The following is a 23,640-nucleotide window of genomic DNA, read 5'->3' as shown; positions in this document are numbered from 1 at the left end:
AATTTGTCTGGGTGGAGCGTGATCCCATTTTCTGCACACGTTCACAAGAACTGGTATGTGTACCGGAAAGCATTGGTGATGCTACGGTCATGCAGGAGCATGTCGTCAACACATTTCAGTTTCCTGAGGATATCTACTGTTACATCGTTAAAGTGCTTGGTAAAGGCATCCTGCCCTGCACAGTAGCCCATGGGTGTACACTGGTAGCAGAAGCGGCTCCATGGGGTGATGAAGGTGGTCAGCTTCTTGTTTTCCTCATTCAGGGGGATCTGGTGATACCTTGAATAAGTGTCCACCACTGTTTTGAACGTGTGCTTCAGCATGCTGGTGATTGTGTCAAATGGAGGGCAGGTGTGGTGAGTCTCCTCGCTGATAGTCCACTGTTCTGCGCAGTCGCCCGTCCTTCCTCGGGACCACCACCATACGGGAACACCATCCAGTGGGTTCTGTAGCTGGTACAGGCTCGATAATACCCTTCCTTATGTCCTCTTCCAACTGCTGGTGAACTTCGTCATAGAAGTGGTGGGGGATGGATGCTGGCATGTGCACCGCATAGGGCTTGGAACAGGGGTGCAGGTGGATAGGGTGGGCTGGCCCTTTCATTCTGGCAGAGAGGCACAGTTCACTGAAAATGTCGTGCGCCCGATGTGCTCCAGGAACCATTTTTCCACGAGGTTCACATTTTCTTCTGTCAGGGCTTATGGGGGAGTTGCAGGTTGAGAGCTCTTCCACCTGTTCAAACACCCGTACAGTTGCTGGCATGCTGGGAAAGTCATGTGGCACCATGCCCAGTGCTTTGCACGTCTGCAGCGACAGGTACAGCCGCTGCACTCCGTCAGTGAAGTACAGGCTAGCCACAGCAGTCCTTCCTCCCACACTGAAGCAGCATTCCTTGCATCCCACAACGCATATGCTCCTGCCTGCGAGGTGATTAATACTCACGCAAGTCCTCTGTAGACTTCGCGGAGTCAACTGGAGGCCCTGCATGAGATGGTTTCCCGCTATGCATACCTATGCACCTGTATCAGCTACTGCCGTCACCTCACATGCTGCGGGAGGGTTGTCACACATCACTTCCACCCTAAGGCATGCTGATACCTCAGTGCTGACTAACCTGAGACTGCCAGTGGTTTTGGTGTGGCTGGGCCGCCTTGGCGACGTATGCATCTGTGGCCGGTGGCCTTGATGGTAGGGCACTGGCACTGCCATCTACACTTGCTGCCGCTACACCTCTGGCAGCCCTTTGCTGGTGGGGGAGGGGCACAAGGCTGGGGTGGCCCTGCACCCGCCTGCTGCAACCGAGTGGCACTGGCTGCTTCCACTTCCTCTTTGTCACTCACTGAAGCACCTGCTACACCACCATGGCCGTGCACTCCCACTGTTTTCTCTGCTGGTTCAAACACCTCACAGGCTTTTGTAATATCTTCCATGGATCGCAACACTGGAAGTCGCCGCGGCACTTCTGTTTTCATATTGAGGTTGCGCAGCCCTATCACAAGCTTTTTTGATAGCATGAAATCGTTGAAATTGTAGAACACTGGGGGCACTTAAAATCACTCTGCTGCTTTGGCTTTACGTTTTACTACACATGAATGCACATTATCATTGGGCTCCTGCGTGTACGTGAAGAAGTTCAACTACGCTCCCACAGAGCACCTGGGGCGCACCACCACGCTCCTCACCAAGCCAACGGCCTCCTTTGTGCACATGGCCTCGAAGCTATGCTTGGCCACCCATGCGTCCATGCATTGCTGCACTTCAGGATCACACAGCAATCTCACATAACCCATGGCCAAGGGTGGGACTCACCTGCAACCACCGCTGTAGCACCCAACATTGCGAGCCCTCGCCTCAAACTGGGATGGAAACATTTCCATAGTAGCCCTCCTAGGAGTTGCAGATGGTGCCGGTGCTCGCCACTGGACCAGTGCCTCCGGGTGTAGGGCTGAGTGCACCGGCTGGTAGATTATCCCCATCCCTGGAGGTCGTAGCTGGGGTGGTGGCACATTGTACATGTTGCTGTGCAAGTGGTCTCCTGGCACCATGTGGTGGGAACCAGTCCTTTGATTGTGGGTTCACCTGCTTGGGCACTAGCAGCACCGCCCCTGGGTCACCAGTAGAACTCCCCTACGCCATGTTGTGGTTGGGACTAGGAGGGAGATAGAAACAGCGAGGCCAGCTTGAGATTTATTGTATGAGGTCCAGGTATGGGCACGTCCTATTACTAGCCTGGCCTGAGTCAGACTGCCTGCCAAGCCCCAGGCGTGGGCCGGGGGTGCGTGGGAATTCTGCTTGGCAGGAAAAGTTCCCACGCAAACACAAACTCCAATACTCTCCTTCCATACTCAGTCCTACTCCATTATGTAAATAAAAAATCTTAATATCTTTCTGTGTTGTTGAGTGAAGACGAAGGAGAGCTGCAAGGCTTGGTGGATGAGTTTGGGAGAGTGTGTAAGAAACGGAATCTAAAGGTGAATGTAGGGAAGAGTAAAGTGATGGTCTTTGAGAGAGGTGAAGTCAGTGAATGTACAGCGAGGTTGGATGGTGAGGAATTGGAAAATGTGAGTACGTTTAAGTACTTGGGTAGTGTGATGAGTAAGGATGGAGGTTTGGAGGGTGAAGTGCTTGAAAGGGTACAGCAGGGAAGAAAGGTTGCTGGTTCCTTGAAAGCAGTGATAAGAAGCAGGGAAGTGAGCATGGAAGTGAAAAAGTTACTACATGACAGTATTGTGATACCAACTCTAACGTATGGAAGTGAAGCTTGGACGTTGCTGGAAGGACACAAGTCAAGAGTGAGAGCAGTGGAAATGAGTTATTTAAGAGGAGCCTGTGGAGTCACCTGGAGAGACAGGCTGACAAATGAGGATATAAAGGAGCGTTGTGGTGTGGATGTGGATGTGATAGGAAGCGTTAGGAGGAATACACTGAGGTGGTTTGGCCATGTAGAGAGGATGGAGGGTGAAAGACTGACGAAAAGAGTGTATGTGAGTGAAGTGGAGGGGGGAAGAGGGAGGGGGAGGCCGAGGATGAGATGGAGGGATGGGGTGGAGAGGTATATGAGAGAGGGGGGTGTGCGTTGGAAGCGGGGCAGTGAAATGGCGGGGGACAGGGAGACGTGGAGGCGATTTGTTTGTGGCCACCCCGAACGGGATTGAGGCGTCTGGCAATAGATAGATAGATAGATAGATAGATCTTTCCTGTACCAAAATGCTCTTAGTAGTGTACCAATAGCGACCTCACTCTCACAGATATGTAAACGTTCATTACAGGAAATATATGAATGACAGCTGTAATTCACTTCTAACGCTAATATTGTACAAGAAAACCGAGTGTTGTCACATAAATAAACAAGGGAACTCATACCGCCAGCAATGCATATACCAGAAATTCAGATCATCACCAAAAATTTTGTCAACTCTTCCTTGGCCCATGAATATCATTGAAATCCATCAATAACTGTTTGAAATATATTGTGGAAAAAAAACAAAAAAGATCTGAACCTGGACACGAACTCAGATCATCACCAGAATTGAATCAACTCTTCCTTGGCCCATTACCCATATACCCACAAAATATAATTAAAACCCATCAATATTTTTTTTAGTCATCTTGTGGACAGAGACAGACAGGAGTGAATGCATAACCTCCTCCAATTTTCGCTGGGTGAAGTAATAAATAAATAATTAAATAAATAAATAAATCAGTAAAATTATCAAACTCGACCTGGGTCAGCCAAGAAATACGACTACTATTTATTTTTTAGAAAGTAGGTCAAAGGTCAAATCAGAGAGCAAGGTCAAAGACAATTCTTATCTGATTTAGGCCCAACTTTGTGGAAGGGTTGAGGATAAGGCAGGAATAAAAAGATTCGATTTTGAAAACATTAGTCAAGGATTAAGTTTACAAGGCGAGGTCAAAGTCAAGGTCACAAGAGGTCAACTCAATGGTTCTGATCTGTTTGGAACCAAAGTTGGTGGAAACGTTAATGGTTAAGCAGCAACGAGGGGATTTAGTCTTCAAAATAACCACCCAAAGGTAATGGTCATAGGGCAAGGTCAAAGTTCAGCTTGTGTGTCAGTGTGTGGACAAAATAAATTAGTTTTGATGTGATTTGGATCAAACTTGGTGGTTAAAGCAAGGATCACTTAAGAGACTGGTATACTGTTTGTCACAGCAAAATGTCAAATATAAACCACATGAGAAAATGTGTTTAGGGGATAATGAGACTCAGCCAAAAGTCAGGGCCACAAGGAAAGGTCAGTCATCCACGTCACTGGACATTATCAATTCAAATGGTTTTAATTTGATCCAAGCGAAACTTGGCGGAAGGGTTAGGGATTAGGCAAGAATGAAGTAATTCGATTTTAAGAGTCACACATCGAGGGATCAAGGTCACAGGGCAAAATCAGATATTCGGCCCTAAGACCTGTTAATGGGCGCAGGTTTTGCACTCACTGAATTACTATTATTGTTATTATTGTTGGTGGTAGGTGATGGCGACCATCATCCACTCACTTGATGTAGTGCTGCCTACTTCCTTAGCTTTTATTATTCTTTTTCTGTGCCTGCCCTCCCTCTTCCTATTTCTCCTATCTTTCCTGTCACTTCTTATTCCTTTTCTTTCCTTTACAGGTGGCTTTACATTGAGTTACAAGCCAAATGGGGGAGGCGTGGCTGAATCGGTAGAGAGGCGGCCTGCGGTCCTAATGGACCCAGGATCGAATCCCGGCTGGGGCAGGGAACAGTTTGAGGATTTGAATCTCCTAAAAAGCAGACTTTCCTGATCTACCAGATGACCCGCCGACATGTCGTAAAAATACCCCCGCTAATACCAATACACCAGTCCTGTATGAGACAGCCCTAGCATGTATTCAATATGGACGGTGGGTGTTAGCGCCGAAGTGGTGACATGTGGAGGTGTAGGAGGACTACTGGGCCTTGGGATAGGTCAGTGCCCCCAAGCAATAGGCTCTGAAGCCTTTGCCCAGAGTCGGACACATAAAAAAAAAAAAAAAAAAAAAAAAAATGGTTTCCTGTCAGCCAAGAAACCATTTACAACGCTAGGTGGTAACTATATAACCAAACCATACGTGCTCCCTACATGTCAATAAGTGGGTTGGTGGAGGGTTGGTGCCCCTCCCTGTAAAACAACTCAGTGTCAAATGGCCACCCTTTACGGGATTATGGTGTCTGGCAATTGATAGATAGATAGATAGATAATTATTGTTATTATTATTATTTTCATTTGCGCTATCTCCAGACGATTTTATGCAACCTAGAAAATACACAGTGAAAAGAAGCTACATACAACCTTCATTAACCTTTTCACAACAAGAGGACTGTCTTAAAGTGAATGAAGTGATTGGCAGTGGTGTAGTGGAGGGAGTGTTGATTTAATTTACGCAAACAGGTTTTCATGGATCAAGGTGGGGCCAGTCTCTCTCTCTCTCTCTCTCTCTCTCTCTCTCTCTCTCTCTCCACACAAATGAGAGAGCGAGTGTGGGAGGGGGGAGGTCCTGACTGCGGAACAGCCCCCCTTCCCCATCCCCTGTAGCTACGCCCTTGAACTACAAACGTTAACAATTTCTGTGAGTATATACATTTATTTTTATCAGCCTAATTTGATTACTTAAAGCGACTAATTTCACGTGTATGCCTTTCTTGTGTAAACTTTTCGTGTAGACTTTTCATGTGGATCTTTCGTGTGTTCCTAACGTGTGTATACCTTTCATGTTTATACCTCTTTCACGTATACCTTTCCTATGTAGACTTTTCATGTGCATATCTTTCGTGTGTATGCCTTTCGTGTGTATGCCTCTCATGGGTGTACCCTTCGTGCTTAAACCTTTCGTGTGCAGATCTTTCGTATGTACATCTTTCGTGTAAGAATGTCGCATGTCACCCGTTCATGTGTATACTTTCGTGTGTAAACCTTTCGATTGGCACTGATTACTGGCATTTGCTGGGGGCCTTCGTGCGGTGGCCGTGAAAGGCGCAGTGGGAAACAGGTCAATCACGCAGCAGTGAAACTCACTCTCCCTTGTCGTCTTCCTTGCCCAGTGGAACATTAAGGGAGGCAGTGAAAAGTGTTTGGGGTCTCGTACGGTGTGTTAGAAGAGTTACCTTGTTGTTATTACACACACATACATACATACATACACACACACACACACACACACACACACACACACACACACACACACACACACACACACCAGCACATACGCATACACAGACACAGACACATGGACAGATAGATGGGTTGATAGACAAACGGGTAGATAGACACAGACAGACCGATAGATAGATACAGACAGTTAGATAGGTAGATAGATACAGATGGACAGATAGGTAGACAGACAGACAAACAGACAAACAGACAGACAGATAGAAAGATAGATGGATAGACAGACAGACAGACACACGCTTCACAACATAACCTCTGTTTTGTCAGCCTAGGGTATCGATCAGACGCAGCTGTCTTTCCTGAGCGATTTATTTACTTGTACAGCACCTTCCCTTACACGGCAACTAAAGTAAAGTAATAATATCCATAATATAAAGTTTTAGGGAAAGTACAACGCAAGTGACCGAAAAAAAGAGAAAAACAAAAAATAAATATACAGCGTGCAACAGTTGTCAAGCTTTTCACTATAATGACGTCTTGATTTATTGTTGCTACTTTTAAGCGGTTTTTATCACCTTATGCAATGCTTCTTATCGTGGGGGAGGTTATGGAAGGCTCTGTCTAACCTCCCTAGTTCTAAGTCCTTCCTAGTATGGGTAAAATATCTTGAGGTTAGAGAAAAGGAAACAGAAAATAGGTCTGTTATAGCGGAAACGAAAATGAAAAAAAAAAATAAGGGTTATAAAAGTGGTGGGTTTACGTCTCTCTCTCTCTCTCTCTCTCTCTCTCTCTCTCTCTCTCTCTCTCTCTCTCTCTCAGCCAGGTGGTCGAGTGGTAGAGTACGAAAGTCGGGGTCAAACATGAGTCTGATGAGCAAACATTTGAACCCTCAGGCGTTTGACCGAGACATCTCAGCCACGAGCTTCTACCCCTTGAAGAGAATATGGAATTTTAGGAATTTTAATTTTTTCTTTTTGGAATTTTATTTTATCTAAGACAGAGAATGGGTGGAGAATGTAGCATCTTTCTTGACCTCTTCCTTCTTGAAAATACAAATTCTGGTTACAAGAGGGAATTTCTGTTATTTATGAGAGGACAATGCACATCTTTCTCTTGTCTCTTTTTCTTCCTCCTGAAGAGAAGTCCAAAGTTACAAGAGGAAATTCCCCCAAGTCACTCAGTCGTCAAATGTCTTTCCTTCTCCCTGGAAAAACAGATCTCGATTAGTAGAGGTAAATTTTCATAAGCTATCTCATATTTAAATTCTCCTTTGTATCTTTTTACCAGACAAACAAAAGAAATCTTTGTTAGGGGAGAAAAAAGTCGTAACTCATCCCTGTGAATGTCCACTCTGGTCCCACGACATGGAGTAGAAGTGGACATGACGGTGCGACTGTGGAATGTCATTTGATAGTTAATCCATCATCCCAGGTTCATTACACTCCCCCTCCACTTCATCTTTACCTCCCTTTCCCTCCGCTTCATGGTTTAGCTTTCACTCTGACACGCAGCATCGCTATTACTGTATATCTGTCTCTGTTGCCTGTGTTATGCCACCTGTTGCGTGCTGTCTCACTGTTGTGCTAATCTTACTGTTATGGCTTCTCTCACTCATTCTTGTGTGTTACCCTGTGTGTTGTGTGTGATGTAAGTTGGCACAGCACTTAGCTACTCATTCGTTGCGGTCAGACACAAGATTTCTTCCCTGTGCTTATCTGTCGATCTATCTATAGCCAGACTCTTTAATCTCGGTGCGGGTGGCCACAAGCGAATCACATGTCACCCCGTCCTCCCCCATAATGATGTCCTCCCTCCAGCTCGCGCCATCCTCATTCATATACCTTTCTACCCATTCCTTAACCTCATTCTTGGCCTTCTTCTCCCCCTCTCCCCCTCCATCTCACGCGCATACACTCTTCTAGCCAGCCTCTCATTCTCCAATCTCTCCATATGGCTATTTTCTCCATTTCAGGGTACTTCTTACACACCCACATCACCACCACCACGCTCCTTCACTTCCTTATTTCACTTCCTTATTTATCAGTCTGTTTCTCTATGTAACTTCATGCTCTTCTCTCAGATAACTCATTTCCACTGCTCTCATTCTCGATTTGTGTCCCTCCAGTAGGGTCCAAGTTTCACCTGCATACATTAGAGTGGGGATCACAATATTGCCGTACAAAGACTTATTTACTTCCATGCTCATATTCCCTTGTCTTATCCCTGATCTCCATATTGTTTTCAAATGCAAGAAAGAAGGAACCAAAGGCCAGGAGCCAGCAAGATTGTTCCCTGTAAGAAAAAGCAAAAACATAATAACAGAGAGCCAAATTCAAGATCCGTTCACCTTATTGTACAATACCCGCAACCCTCCTTCTCTGCTGTAGCCTCTCTCTCTCTCTCTCTCTCTCTCTCTCTCTCTCTCTCTCTCTCTCGTCGTCCTCTAAGCCTCCCTGTCCTTCCCTGTCCCTACCCATCACACCCTTTACAAATCTGAAGGCACTCAAATTATCCATCTCGCAACTCAAACACCTCGAGTTTAATATTCGTACAGGTCAGGCTGGAGGACAAAGTTTATTTCTCCTACCCCTGTTCATTCAGCAGTGGAGTTAGGGATCTGGATGTAAACTGGATGGTTGTATGTCTTATTCTGAGGGGTGACTGAGCATTTGAAAATATTTATTGTTTACCTGAATGATCTTCGTGTGATCTATAAGCAATATATAGTTCTTCTTCTACATCTTCTTCTTCTTTTTATTATTATTATTTGTTGTTGTTCTTGTTGTTGTTCTTTTTGTTCTTCCTCCTCTTCTTCTTCTTCTTCTTCTTCTTCTTCTTCGTCTTCTAGCCAAGGCCACACGACTCCATTTCGTTTAGAAGAGGTCCCATTGAGTGAAGGGGTTAATGGGATTGCTTCCTAACTTCTCCACTAAGATCTCTTCGCAGCTAAGTAAAGTCGTCTTACAGTATCTAGAAAAACTGAACTATACTCTTTTCACTCTAACTTGGCTTAAAATTGCCATCTCTCCATCTTGAATGCTGAGCTGTAACATGACATAAACACTAGAATATGATGCTAGATACGAAAAAGTTCCACTGAAATGATGTAGAGCCGTAGTATTATCTTTTCCTGCCACTGAGCTACGTGAAATGAGTTCCAGAAGGACGAGAATCTGGGCCAAGTTAAAGTGAATAAACTATAGACGCCATTGTGCATAAATTTAAAGGAAAGAACAGCTGTATAGGTGACCCGTAAAATATGTGTCAAAAATGGGGAAGTTACTCTGCGCAGTAACAATTTCCACCCATTTACGAACGTTGAGTACACCGCTTCCCGTCCGATCAGCGAAGTTAAGCAACGTTGGGTTTGGTTAGTACTTGGATGGGTGACCGCCTGGGAACACCAGATGCTGTTGGCATGCCTACGTGTCAAGTGGGGTTGGTGGAGGATTAGTGCCCCTCCCTGCAAAACAATTAACTCTAAACCCTTGACCACCCCGTTTGGGATACATGGCGTCTGGCAAAAAAAAAAAAAAAAAAAAAAAAATGTTCGAATGGGGGAAAATTGCCTCATAATTCACCTATTAGGTCCTTTCTCTCTCTCTCTCTCTCTCTCCGTAGTCACCAAGAAATTTACGAAGGCCGATATAACACTTTTGTATTCGAAATTAACCCCCCAAATTACCTCCTTAATTTACCCGTAGGAACCTTCGGAATTTTGGCAAACGTTTCCCCGTATTATATATATATAAAAAGACGTCATTTTACAGGAAGCGTAAATTATGATCAAAAATATATGAGACTGAGCCGACTGCCGCGTGTGTGAGGGAAATAATATGTAGATTGATTGAGTTTTGTCGCTTCGTGTGAGTGGCATGTTCGAAAGTGCAGGTGAGCGAGAGTAATGCGATGATGACGGGGAGAGCAGGTGACTCCCCGTGATTTGTGCGCAAGGGAAGGGTGTCTTGAACTGGCGATGGAGACTTTGAGAGAGAGAGAGAGAGAGAGAGAGAGAGAGAGAGAGAGAGTAAAGGAATAATTGTGTTTGGTATAATGGTCTTCACATATATAATTCCACTTTCATTCTGCAAACACCCTCGATTTTTTTTATTTTTTTTTATTTTATGATTTTGAGCCGTATTCTAGATGACACTGAAAGCTTCGTGGCACCTGTTCCTTAGTGATTTATTTACTCATTACACTTGGATATTAATCTGCGTTTATTTACATCGATTTGATATCTTTTGCGTCAGTAACATACAACAGGACAGTGAGGTGCGAAGTGCAAAATAAATCACCTAGGAAGAGGTGTTACGCTGCCTTAAAATCCACTTAAAAGACGATCCTGTGTTTCATGCATTCAAAAGCCTTCCAAGCACCTTTTCCTAAGCGATTTACTTTGCTTACTACACCTTTCTATCCTAATTTATGTTATTTCAATCCTTCTAACATCGCCATACTCTGCTTAAATAATGTACAAAACGATATTAACCAGCCATTTCCAAAAATAAATCGCAAGGGAAAAGGTGTTAGGGAGACTCCGTGCTCGACGAGAATTCGGGTTTAGGGAAATTAACCAGTAATGACGTGAAGCATTAACCCCAACCCCCACCCATAACCTCATCCCTAACTCCACTCCCACCCCACTCTCACCCCATCCCCACCCTCCTACCACGCCACCACCATCCCACTCCCACGCCTCCACCACCCCACTCCCACGCCACCCCCACCCAGCCACCCCACACTCCCCGCCACATTCTCGGATGAATGGAGGCGGCGGTGGTGCACTGGTTAGCAAGCCGAGCTGGCAACTGGAAGAACCCGAGATCATTTCCTGTTCGCTTAGACTCTTGGACAGTTTACTTCCCCCTACGTCCCTGCGTCCCTGTTCACCTAGTAGTACAATTGGGGACCTGGATGGAACAATGATTAATGCCGATCTAAGTAGAGGAAGAATGGCGCTTGGTATGAGGTGATGGCCTGCTTTAATGACTCGTACTTTCGATATTTTTTTTTTTTTTTTTTTTTGGCAGTTACCACACCACCCGCCAAGCGCAAAGCAGACGCTCCACCTGGGCCTAAAATTGCCATCTTTCCATCTTGAATGATGAGTTATAACTACAGAGTAACAGTAAAATATGCTGCTAGTCACGAAGAAGCGGTATGGAAAAGGATATACTGACTTAGCACTGTCTTTTTCTGCCACTTAGCTATAGCAAGAGATTGACGGTAGAACATGCTGCTAATCACGAAGAAGTGCCATGAAAAGGACACATAACCTTAGAACTATCGTTTTCTGCGCTTCAACTGTAACATATATTAACACTTGAATATGCTGCTATGCTGCTTGTCATGAAAAAGGTGTTATGGAAAAGATGCTGAGTCGTAGCATTTTCGTCTGCCATTGAGCTAAGTGAAATAAACAGCAAAAGGAAGAAAATCGCGACAAGTTTAAGTTGAAAGAACTATAGCATCCTCGGTCCTTGCCACTTACACTGACACACCTCTCTACCGTGACGAAAGGAACCTTGAAATGACTAAGTGGTAAATTCAAAGTGCCAGGGAGTTAAGATTTACTATACTCGATTCGTTTTCACCTGGTGGAACTGGGCCACACCTACAACTCTAATACTAGAAGCTGCATGAAATTTGACAAGCATTGGATATGAGGTAGGAATGAATCTCCTTGGTTACTAGTCAGACTGATTCTCCACCTTAACGACTCTTGGCCATTAACCGAGCTGAAAGGATTAGGGATCACTGTAGGATTAGAGCAACGCGCAATGGCTCAACTCCCTCTCGTAAGAATGATCTGCAGGATGGACAAGGGAAGTTTCAGAGACGGAACACAATAGCCAAGACGTAGATTCAGAGGCAACACTGACATCATCTCCCGTCATAAAGATTTGTTTTGTAGGAAAGGCGAGGAGATAAGAATGCAGAAGCTTCCCATATATCTTGTATCAACTGGAAAAATAAATCCAAGTTACGAAGGGGAAATGATCGTGTCTGTGAATTCCTCTCCAGAAGAAAACTCTCGCCATGAATCACTGTTTGTTTGTGGTCTGAGAGATGCAGGTCAGTGAAAGTAAATATTCTGATTTTCGATCTGGTGGTAACTCATCTGACAATAAATATGTTTTTTGCTCTAATTCCTTCGCTGTTCTTACTGTGTGATACTGTGCAGTCGTCGTTGTAGTTATCATCATCATCATCATCGTTATTATTATCCTCATCACCATCATCCCGGCCTCCATCTCTAGCATTGTTTTCAGTGCAGTCATTTCCATTATTATATCATTATCACGATTATCATTAACATCATTTTATTATTATCATTACCACATATAAATTAATGAAACAATAAACTAACCACAAAATTCTACTGACTGCAATAAACTTGGGTATTTCCTTCAGGTCAGCCCTTCTCTCTCCCTCTCTCTCTCTCTCTCTCTCTCTCTCTCTCTCTCTCTCTCTCTCTCTCTCTCCCTCTCTCTTCTGATGTCTAGTAACACCTGACATCTCACCAATCAGTGGTCGCTTTCTTCACTCACTCCGGTCAGCGGAGTTATATTCTTAGCTGTACCGTATGTTTAACGTCAGCTTCACTATTATCTCACTTCTAACTCCACTTCCTGCATTCTTTCACCTGGGTGGGAGGCATCCAGCACCAAAAGACAAATCAATTCTGAAGCTTCCATTGCTGTTTCTCTTTATGCATTCCAGTTAGCCATCCTCTAACACCCATCATCCGCCTCACCCTTCTTTTGCTTTGCCAGGCTTTGTGCAGTCTCCCATCACAAAAACATGCGTACAGAATGCTTTTCCCCTGATTCCTTAATGATGAACCTGCCTAGTATGGTTGCACCGGATAAGTAAAGCTCCACTGACAACTGAGGCACAGACTTCTTTGCCACGGGAAGACAGAGTTGCGTCGAGGATGATGGGATGAGAGTGTCAGAGAGGTAAATGCATGAATAAGAAAGGGTTGTTATTAGTACAGATGAATGATAGTGATAATGATTAGGTTAATGAGTGAATAGGTGTGCGTTTTTGTCTTCGTGAATGTCCATGTGTGTGTGTGTGTGTGTGTGTGTGTGTGTGTGTGTGTGTGTGTGTGTGTGTGTGTGTGTGTGTGTGTGTGTGTGTGTGTGTGTGTGTGTGTGTGTGTGTGTGTGTGTGTGTGTGTGTGTGTGTGTGTGTGTGTGTGTGTGACTCAGTATGGTAAGAGTGCATGTTAAGGATGAGTGTGTAAAAAAAGTGAATGTTTGAATGATTGACAACTATTTACGGTATGGGCGAATGTGTGTGTGTGTGTGTGTGTGTGTGTGTGTGTGTGTGTGTGTGTGTGTGTGTGTGTGTGTGTGTGTGTGTGTGTGTGTGTGTGTGTGTGTGTGTGTGTGTGTGTGTGGTGGGGAGTAATTGTGCTTTGTTTGTGCATGCTTATGTGTGTTAATAAGTATATGAGTGTGATATCGTGAGAGAGAGAGAGAGAGAGAGCTTGCGTGTGAATGAACGTTTGCATGTATGTGTGTATATGTATGTCATTAGTCAGATTTCTTAACTCGTCACCTCAATGTCAAATGCAATACTGTACAATTAACCTCCTCCCTCTCTCTCTCTCTCTCTCTCTCTCTCTCTCTCTCTCACGCACACACACACACACACACACACACACACACACCTCTTAACACACTAAATTTACACACTACGATACAGTATTCCTAAGTATAATATTCTTGCCCTACTAATATCAACACAGTTTGCATAAATATCGTAGACGCGGATTTTTACCTGCCGTATGCAGATATAAGTTTATAAATAAAATAAGGGCCAGACAGTGTCTTAGGCTTATGGAAAAAATTAAGATATCTTACTCTGAAATAAACTGGTAAGGAGAAGGTGTTGAGAAGGTTTGAGGGAGAACAATAGCATGGATAAATATACTCTTTAACGCCAACTTGGCCTAAAATTCCCATCTCCTCACCTTGAAGACTGAGTTGCAAAAGAGACTAACATTACAATATGATATTAGTCACGAAAATCTGGGCCAAGTTAACGTAAAACAGAGAAACAATGATGGTTAGGCCTCTGAAGCCCGTGTGTGTGTGTGTGTGTGTGTGTGTGTGTGTGTGTGTGTGTGTGTGTGTGTGTGTGTGTGCCAGTACATACTCTCTTCATTTACACCTTTCCTATTCTATGCCAACTTCTCTTCTGTGTGTAGAGTGAGAGTGATGACGACTGCTGTGTGTGTGTGTGTGTGTGTGTGTGTGTGTGTGTGTGTGTGTGTGTGTGTGTGTGTGTGTGTGTGTGTGTGTGTGTGGTGAGGGGCTGGAGAAGGTGTGTCAGTGTGGGGGGTGATGGACTGTCTGGATGTCTCTCCGTCACAACCCATCACAGGCACGCACCCCAGACGATCACACACGCATCCCCCTTCCCTCTACTTTCCCTTTCCTCCCACCGCCGTCTTTCTCGCTCTCGCTGTGTCTCCATCTCAGCTTTTCCTTCAACACACATCTATTTTACAGCTGTATCGCGAGGTGTGTTAGTGTTTTAATGTAGGACACACGAGTAATTGAGTTACCTGCATTTCTCTCTCCCCCCCCCCTCTCTCTCTCTCTCTCTCTTCTTTAATTATTCTCTTTAGGGACGTTTCTATAACAAGGCAGAGGGGCAGACAGGTTTTATAGGAGCTATCTCGGGAAGGCGTCTCTCTCTCTCTCTCTCTCTCTCTCTCTCTCTCTCTCTCTCTCTCTCTCTCTCTCTCTCTCTCTCTCTCTCTCTCTCTCACCTATAACAGCACCAAAAATATATATCATTATCTTTCAGTACGAAAAGGATAGTTCACTTCTGCCACATATACCTCGTTCACTTTAACCTGTCAGGGATATTCGTCCTTTTGCAATGTTTCCCTTAGCCCGGTAAATAAAGACAAAATAAAGACAATACCATCTTCGTGACTAGCACCATATTTTAGTGCTGATCTTTTGTCATAGCTCAGCATTTAGGATGAAAAAGAAGGCAATTCTGCGCCTAGTTACAATGACCAGACTATAGGTGAATGGCTAAGGACGGGTGTTGGGGGGAGGGGGTAAAAGCAAGAAGGGATTCCACTATCACTGTAACCTGAACAAATATTATCCTCATTTCAGTATTTTTTTAATGTGTTTGACTCTGGACATAGACTTAATAGTCCGTTCCCTGAGGACCAGCAGTCCTCCTACGTACCATACAACTCCACGCGTCACCACTCCGGAGCTAACACCCACCATCCGTTTTGAATGCACGCTGGGTCTATCTCATATAGGACTGATAGACACACACTGGAGCTGTTAATTCTGTAGGTTTATATGTACACCTATTGACGCCTGGTAGTCAAGCATGTCAGGACGCTCACACCAGATGGGAATAGTAATGGTTTAAATCCAGTGAGCTGACGGGGTTTGTTGCTAACTTAATGCCACTCTTGGATGAGAGAGGGTGGTTACCTTAGCCTTAAATGTCAGGACTGAGAAGCCTAACCCCGGGCTCCTACTCTCGTGATGGAGTAAATTTTGAGTATATTTTGAGGGTATGATGGATGGGTGGATGATACACCTGATGCATCTCTTACAAAGGAAGAATCAGTATATATATTAATCCAGTAATCCAGTTGGCCATGAAACCCCTCTGTGAAAAAACCAAGGAGATCGGTTTTGGCCATTTTAGTTCGAGAAGAGTCTAAGAAAGAAGAGGAAGAGGAAGACGAAGACGAAGAAGAAGAAAAAGAAGAAAGAAGAAGAAGAAAGAAGAAGAAGAAGGATGAATGATTTTTTTTTTTTTTTTTTTTGGTTTTTTGCATGGTGGCATTGTTTTAGGTACTTTACGAGATTTTTTTAGGTATAGACAAGCATGAGGATTAAAGGTAGATGCTTAAAAAAGCAATAAATCTTTCATGTTTGGGATTACGAGGGATTATTTTTGCTATGGCTTCTGGACGTGTCAGTCGCATCCCTATACACCTTACCGACACTCTGAAAAATAATCAAAATATATATAAACCAAATTACTATATTAATCCCTGTCGATTCTTGAGTTGGTCTGGCCATGTGGAGAGATTGGAATATGAGAGACTGAGTAGGAGAGTGTAAGTGATGAAGTAGAGGGGTAGAGAGAGGGAGGAGAAGACTGAGGATGAGGGAGAGTGGTGGGATAGAGATGTATTTGATTTAGCGTGCTGAGTTGGAATTAGGGCAACTTGATGGCGGACAGGGTTACAAGGAGGCGATTTATCTGTGGCCCACCCTCCAGGATTAGGACGTCTTACTGTACGGAGACGGACAAACTCCTGAGTACTTTTCTGCTGCTTTCAATCCACAAGAGAGAGAGAGAGAGAGAGAGAGAGAGAGAGAGAGAGAGAGAGAGAGAGAGAGTTTTTAGTCTTGGCGAACGTTTACGATTTATAGAAGAGGAAGATTACGGTGTGTCATGAAGAAGAGGAGTGAGAAAGGCGGGAGCGAGATTAGAGGGGCCGAGGAGGGGGGAAGAGGGGGCGGGATGAGTTATGAGATAGGGAGGGGAGAGGAGATGAAGGGAGGGGAGGAGAGGGGAGGGGAGGGGAGGAGAGAGAAGAGGTAGATTAAAGCAACGAAGTCCAGAGTGTATAAGGATAGAAGCCGGAAGGGACAGGTAGCAAATCAGTGCCTTCACCTTACATCAACTCGTCTAATTAACACACTCAGGCTCGTATGACTCGTTAGCAGGTGAAAAGAATCGTCTGGCGTTAGCTGAACAGAATACTAGAGCTGCCCGGAACTTGAGAGGGTAAATGGTAGCAGTGTTGGCACGATTCTCTCTTAAATAATATCGTTTGGGGTTAGAAAGAAAAATATCGAGAGTGCGAAGGTGTGGACAAATTATTAAAAAAGTAAAAAAGTGAGAGAGAGAGAGAGAGAGAGAGAGAGAGAGAGAGAGAGAGAGAGAGAGAGAGAGAGAGAGAGAGAGAGAGAGAGAGAGAGAGAGAGATTTTTTTTTTTTTTTTTTTTTTTTTGCGTGTATGTGTCTGAGATTTTGATGATTTCTGAAACACACGAAGATAATAGAACACGTCTGACCTTCGCGTATCCTTGCTAACTGCACTCGGTAATGTGGGATGCAGGCTAATGACATCTAACAATTATAAATATTCCACAAAGGTTCTTTAGAAATTAGGGACCAGCTAATACCTTCGCTCACTCACTGTTAGAGAGAGAGAGAGAGAGAGAGAGAGAGAGAGGACTTATCTTTACACTCACAAGCGGGTGTTATGCGTGTGTATGTGTATGTGTGTACGTAAAACTGTGACTCGTAACTGCCTGAGCTGTCTTCGCCCTGTGACCTTGACCTCTGACGTCTCTATGTGACCTTCGATTTTGACTGCCTTCAAATTAGAACCCTTTAATTGTTGGCTTATCCTTAACCATTCCACAAAGTTTGGCATAAATCGGATAAAAAGATGTTCTAGTTGACCTTTGACCTATAAATATTAAAAGAACAATAGGTTGACTCCAAAACTGACCCTCAACCTTTCCACCGAGTTTGGTTTAAATCGGATCAAAACTTATTTTCTTTAAACACACACACACACACACACACACACACACACACACACGAGATGAATTATGACCTTGCTCTGCGACCTTGACCTTTGACCTATTGTTCTAAAAATTGAATCACTCCATTCTTTCCTTATCCTCAACCTTTCCCTCCATGTTTGGTGAATAAAAACTGTATAGATTTTTTGCATTAGGTCAAATTTAAACTTGCCCTGTTATCTTGGCCCTTGACTTATTGCCCTAAAGAAAAATAAAATTACTCACTGGCTGTCGCTCCACCCTCCCTCCAAATTTGGCCAAAATCGAATAAAAACTGAGTTATTTTGCTAACAGACAGACAGACAGGTAGACAGACAGATAAACACGCGGCTGTCAAATTATAACATCTGCTTTTCCTTCGCGAGCGCGGGTTTAATAATGTAATGCATAGAGACATGGTGGAAGTGAAGAAGACAGTAACGGAAGGAAAATATAAAACAATGTAAAGATGTTGACGACTAAGCAAACACAGAGGGAAGGAGGGAAGACGGGGAAGAATGGAGAGAATAGGATGGTTAGATAATAGTAATGATGAAGATGAAAGTGAGGAAGCTAAGAATGAAGCAAAACAAAAAGAAACAAGAAAAAGAGTATAAACAAAAATCAGAACGAAGAGGATACAAAATGAGATACGGATAACGATGAAGGAAGAAGTGGAGGAAGAAAGAATGAATGATAATGGTAGGGACGGTGACGACTAAGGGATGGAGAGCGGTGTGGAGAAATGGGAGGTATGAGGTGTGTAGGGGAGGACTTGGAGACAGGTATGTGGAGGGGGTGGGAGGGGAGGGTGACAGTGAGGTAGTGAGCAAGGGAAAGCTACGTACCGTGACTGTGCTCTCAATAGGTAGTGAACGCGTGTGTCTGTGTGTATAAAAGGCAGATGTAACGTCACCCCAGCGACACACACCAGCACAGCCACTCATACCACCATCAGCCAGTCCATAGATCCATCCCCTCTCTTCCTTCAAGTAGGAGAGAGAGGGCTTCGAGGACGACGCTACATTTAGGAAGTGACAATTCGAAGTGCACATACAAGAGAGAGAGTGGCATTGCTGATAACAAAAGACTTACAAACACCACACGGAGTGAAGCTGTGGATGGCATATGGATAAAAGAGCACTTCAATGAATTAATGAGACTGAGAGTTGAGAAACCTTGTAGGCTGGTAGGAAAGAAGGACTTCATCAAAGACAACGCAACATCGAAATCTGAAGACTCAGAATGTCAATGCAAGGGAAGGAGTAGCATTGCACTGGACTATACTCCTTTTACTCTAGCTTGACTTGAAGTAGCCATCTCCCCATCTTCGGTATTGAGTTTTGACAGTTGATTAACACTAGAAAATGATGCTAATCACGAAGAGGCGCCATGGAAAGAAGACTGATTCTTAGTATGGTCATATTCTACCACTGAGCTTTATAAAATAGGCTAAAAAAGGACGAGAATCTGAGCCAAGTTAAGGTGAAGAGTCTTCTGAGTTGGCACAAGAGAGCTGGCAATAAAAGCGTTACTGAGAGACGAGTGAGCTTGGGAATTACGGGATACATGTAAATTATCAAGAGGTGATATGGCACTATAATTATTAGCTGTATTTTGCCATCTTGCATCAGGACCGACGAGATCTACAGAAAATTAAAAAAAAAAGTGTTGAGACGGGATTACAAGAAACAGGAGAGTCCCATCAAGAGAATCCACAGCATCAAACAGGATTACAGCCAGAAGGAGATCCACAATTAAAGAATAAGACCCACAAGATTCTTACAAGACCAAAGGAAGCAGGAACTCACACCTTAAGAGTAAGAATCTTGCATAAACGAACAGGAAAATGATGTGTTCTGCAGCCTATTGAGGGTTCCATGGCAAGTGGTAGTAGAATGGACATCAGAAAGAGCATGGTGAGTAAATTGTATATATTAGTTAATGTTAAATGTTTACAACCTACTCATTATCAGCCATTCATGTTCATTATATTATTGTCCTCTCTCTTGTGACCATATAATCAAAATTTGTTTTTATGTGTAGGAAACTGGATGATGATGATGATGATGATGATGATGATGATGATGATGATGACACAAGTGAGTTTTAAATTTACCTTCGTCCTATCAGTGTTAAATATCGGTCGAAAATGATGATATAAGTTTGTGTAGTGTTATTTAGCTTGTGTTTATATAATAGAAGGCAGGAGAAGAATACAGTAAGGCTTGGTATTATGCCTATCGACTACACGAGAATCAGTAAGGAAGATATAAATTTTTGCTGAGTGTCGCTCTTCCCTCAGAACACGACCAGTAATATTCAATGTTAAATTCAAGTCCCTACTTATGTCACTGGGTGGAGAGAGAGAGAGAGAGAGTTTACGAGCCTCACCAACCCGAGAATCAAACTTGGGATCTTTTAGTTGCGACCAGAATGTTTTAACTCATGTACCACCGGCTTCCCTTAGTAGTAGTAGTAGTAGTAGTAGTTCCAACCTGAAGCTCATCTGAACGTGAACCCAGTGGACTGCAGGATAAAGTTGTCCCTCTCCTGCAGCCCACCATCCTCTATTCGGGGGGAGGGAGGACAGGGAGGGAGTAGAGGGACGTTTGTATAACTGGGCAGCTCCACCACCCATTTACATCAGTGCCACCACATGAAGGCGTCCCTCTCAGTTCCTGCCCTTCAAAGTGGGGATGGGTGATGTCCACAGCGTGTCCTAGTTGTCGATGAGTAGGGAGTTTTGCTGAGAGTAGGAAGTGAGAGTCAAAACTGTTCACTCATTATTGGTGATGTATGTGGATCTGTCGTGTGTGTGTGTGTGTGTGTGTGTGTGTGTGTGTGTGTGTGTGTGTGTGTGTGTGTGTGTGTGTGTGTGTGTGTGTGTGTGTGTGTGTGTGTGTGTGTGTGTGTGTGTGTGTGTGTGTGTGAGAGAGAGAGAGAGAGAGAGAGAGAGAATTGTTCAGTGTTATGTGGTGTGGTCTTTGTGTTCCTTGTTGTGGCAGGTAAGAAATAGGTGTGCTTTTGTGGTTTTGCTTTCACTCTTTTAGGCTTATTTACAATCCACGACAGGTGTGTTCACTCGGGCTGGAAGTCTTGCTAAGTATAGGTCGAATTCTCAATAGTCTAGTCCTCACACTTTTCCCTCGGCCATCTATTCTCTCCTACAAAGAGAGTACGTTTTCACCCGTTTGTTGTTTGTCTGTCTGTTAGCAAGATTACTCAAAAACGAAAAGAGATATTTGGACCAAATTTGGTGGGTATATAGCCCATGTCCCAAGGAACAATCGATTAACTTTTGGGACCGATCCGGATCATATTACAGATTCTGGATCCGGAAGAGTGGTTTGGAAATACGTTGCCCTTGTCGGAGAGATGTGCTCCACTGAGTGCCCCTCTAGTTATGCACACTATATCGAGACCCTTTGAGTCATACACGCGAAGTTTGTTTTTCTTCGGAAACTCGATGATGATGATGATGATGATGATGATAACCAACTGCAAGGCGAGGAGGACGACTGATTAGTATTGTGTGCACCAGGTAACTTTTACTTTCAAGCGAGAAAGGGATGAAAATGTGGGGAGGTGGTTGTGGATGGGAGGAGACAGGAATGGATGGATGGATGGATGAATGGATGGATGGGTAGATGGATGAAGGGATGGATGAATATAGGAAGGAAAGGAGGTGGATGAATGAATGGATTCTGGGAAGATTGCAATATGAGATATTGTGTGGATGGGAGACAAAAGTAGTGGATCAGTGGACGAATGTGGAATGGAAGGATGGAGGGCTGGACGACTGGAAGGCAAGTGAAATGGATGGGTGGAAGAGTATAAGAAGCATATGAGACAGACAGATGGATGGATGGATGGATGGATGGATACTTAGGAGACTGATGGATGTGTTGGGTGGAAGGGTTGATCAGTGTGACGGGCAAAGGAGGTGGATAGATGGATGGATGGATGGATGAGTGGATGGATGTTTAGGAGACTAGTTGAAATGTTGGGTGGATGGATGGATGAGTGTGGAAGGAAAAAAAGATATTAATGTTGAATGGATGGATGGATGTTTGAAGAACTGTAACATGTGCTGTGTGAATGGATAGAGGAATATAGCCAATGTAGATAATGTCAGATAAGCCTGATAGTGTTAATACTGATATCACTAACCGTCTCATGGTCAAGGCAACTCTATTATTATCCCTTCTAACGCCAGACGATTTTATTCAACTGAGAGTGAGTCGTAGGAGCTATGGTGTTAGGAAGGCGTCCTCGAGGTGAAGGGTTTGAGGGGAACTATAGTTTGCGGGCTCCTGGCCTTTGGTTCCTTCTTCTTGCATAAAAAAAAAAAAATTAAAATCTAACGGAAGAAAAGGGGGGCTTAGCTTAACGCCTATCGACTGCACGAGGGACATTTAGGCAATCAATTTTTCCAAGTCCTAATCTTCTGCTAGAATACAACCCACAGTGGTTTTACCGGCCCGAATATCAAACTCGGGTTCTTTCAGTTGCAAGTTGAATGTGCTAACCAGGGCACCACCGACCCCCCGTACAAAAGCAGTGCAATGCGATGTGAGAGCAATGACGAAACTGATGACAGCTGATAAATACGGAAGCGATGGATGGATGAACCGGGAGTTGAGTGAACCTGAGTGATAATAATGCAGTATTTGGCCTACCCAGTGATATATGGTTTAATATGTAGTTCTAGCTAGCTTACCAAGGCATACAATTGACGGTTCTGAAAAAGAAGAAGAAGAAAAAAAAAAGAGGACAGGAGGTGAATTGCTTTCCGAAAGGTCTTCTTGTTTTCTGTGGGAACGTTACTGTGTGCTGATGTCCTAGCTGTCTTCTCCCTGGGGTTTTTCAGGAACTTTATATGAGTTCTGTACCTTTTGATAGTTCTGTTAGCGAAAACCGATATATTCCTGTCGACTGAAGAAAGACAAGTGAAATATTAGGTTTAAGATACGGAAGGGGGAGAGTATGCGATTTCAACCCTCCTTCCTCCTGCTGTAGCCAAGCTTCAGTTAAAAATCATGTCCTGTGCCTGTGAACTTCCACCAGTGCCTGACTAATGTATTCTAGTTTCAGCTCCTTCAGGTCTTCTCAATCTTCTAAAAGACGGAATTGTTCCTGGGTGCTTCAGAGGAAATGGAAGACTTACTATAACACCTGTAGGCAATGCTATGAGTCAATGGGGTTTCGTATTCCCAGCTTTTATTGTGGCGTGGAAGGTTAATCAACTTGTCTGGGAGTAAATAGTTGTGCCCTGAGTATGAGGCAGGGAGGTGTTTTTTATGGAATATGGCCCAAGTATAATAATAAATATTTTCTTCCTCCATCACACGTCTATTACTGGTAGCAACATGTGGAATTATTTGTATCTATGACTGTATGGAGGAGAAACAGGGGGATGAAAAAGACACTAAATTATTTCCATTTTTTACAGGATAATTTTCTACTCCTGACCCTCTTATTTCTACTGGCACCTCCTTCACTGGCGATGAGTGCCATTAGGAGAGAAGGAGGCGTTCAGGCGGAAGAAGTGAGAAGTGGAGAGACAGGAGAAGCAAGAAATGTCCTGAAGAAAGAAGGAAATGGAGGAGGCGGAGGTGGACTGAGAGGAGACGGAGAAGCGAAATTCATCGGTACCGAGAAACTGGAAGAGATTATTGACCTTGCTGGGATTGCCGTCAAGATGAAGAATGACAGCAAGTATGTTGGGACGACGGATGTAGGAAATAATGTTACGGGGACAGACAAACGGAGCTCCGTAGGTAACACTCAAACCAGAAGTATAGTAGGCTTACTGAAGGGTAGGGAGAGCGTAGAGAGAAAAGGAGAGGCTGCTGGAGAGAGTGAGATATTGCAAAGCTTAGAGAGTCAGAATGTCAGCAGCTATATGGCTTATGAAGG

General features: G+C 44.0%; 1 pseudogene; it reads left to right on the top strand.

The window, feature by feature from the left end:
- Window positions 1-9,426: 9,426 nt before the first annotated feature.
- On the top strand, window positions 9,427-9,547 carry LOC145417079 (5S ribosomal RNA; annotated as a pseudogene).
- Window positions 9,548-23,640: the final 14,093 nt, after the last annotated feature.

The sequence above is a fragment of the Coenobita brevimanus genome, chromosome 108, assembly GCF_032717465.1.
Source record: "Coenobita brevimanus isolate Jiangsu-jjx chromosome 108, ASM3271746v2, whole genome shotgun sequence".
NCBI classification, from domain to species: Eukaryota; Metazoa; Arthropoda; class Malacostraca; order Decapoda; family Coenobitidae; genus Coenobita; species Coenobita brevimanus.
This window is presented reverse-complemented; position numbering and strand designations above follow the sequence as displayed.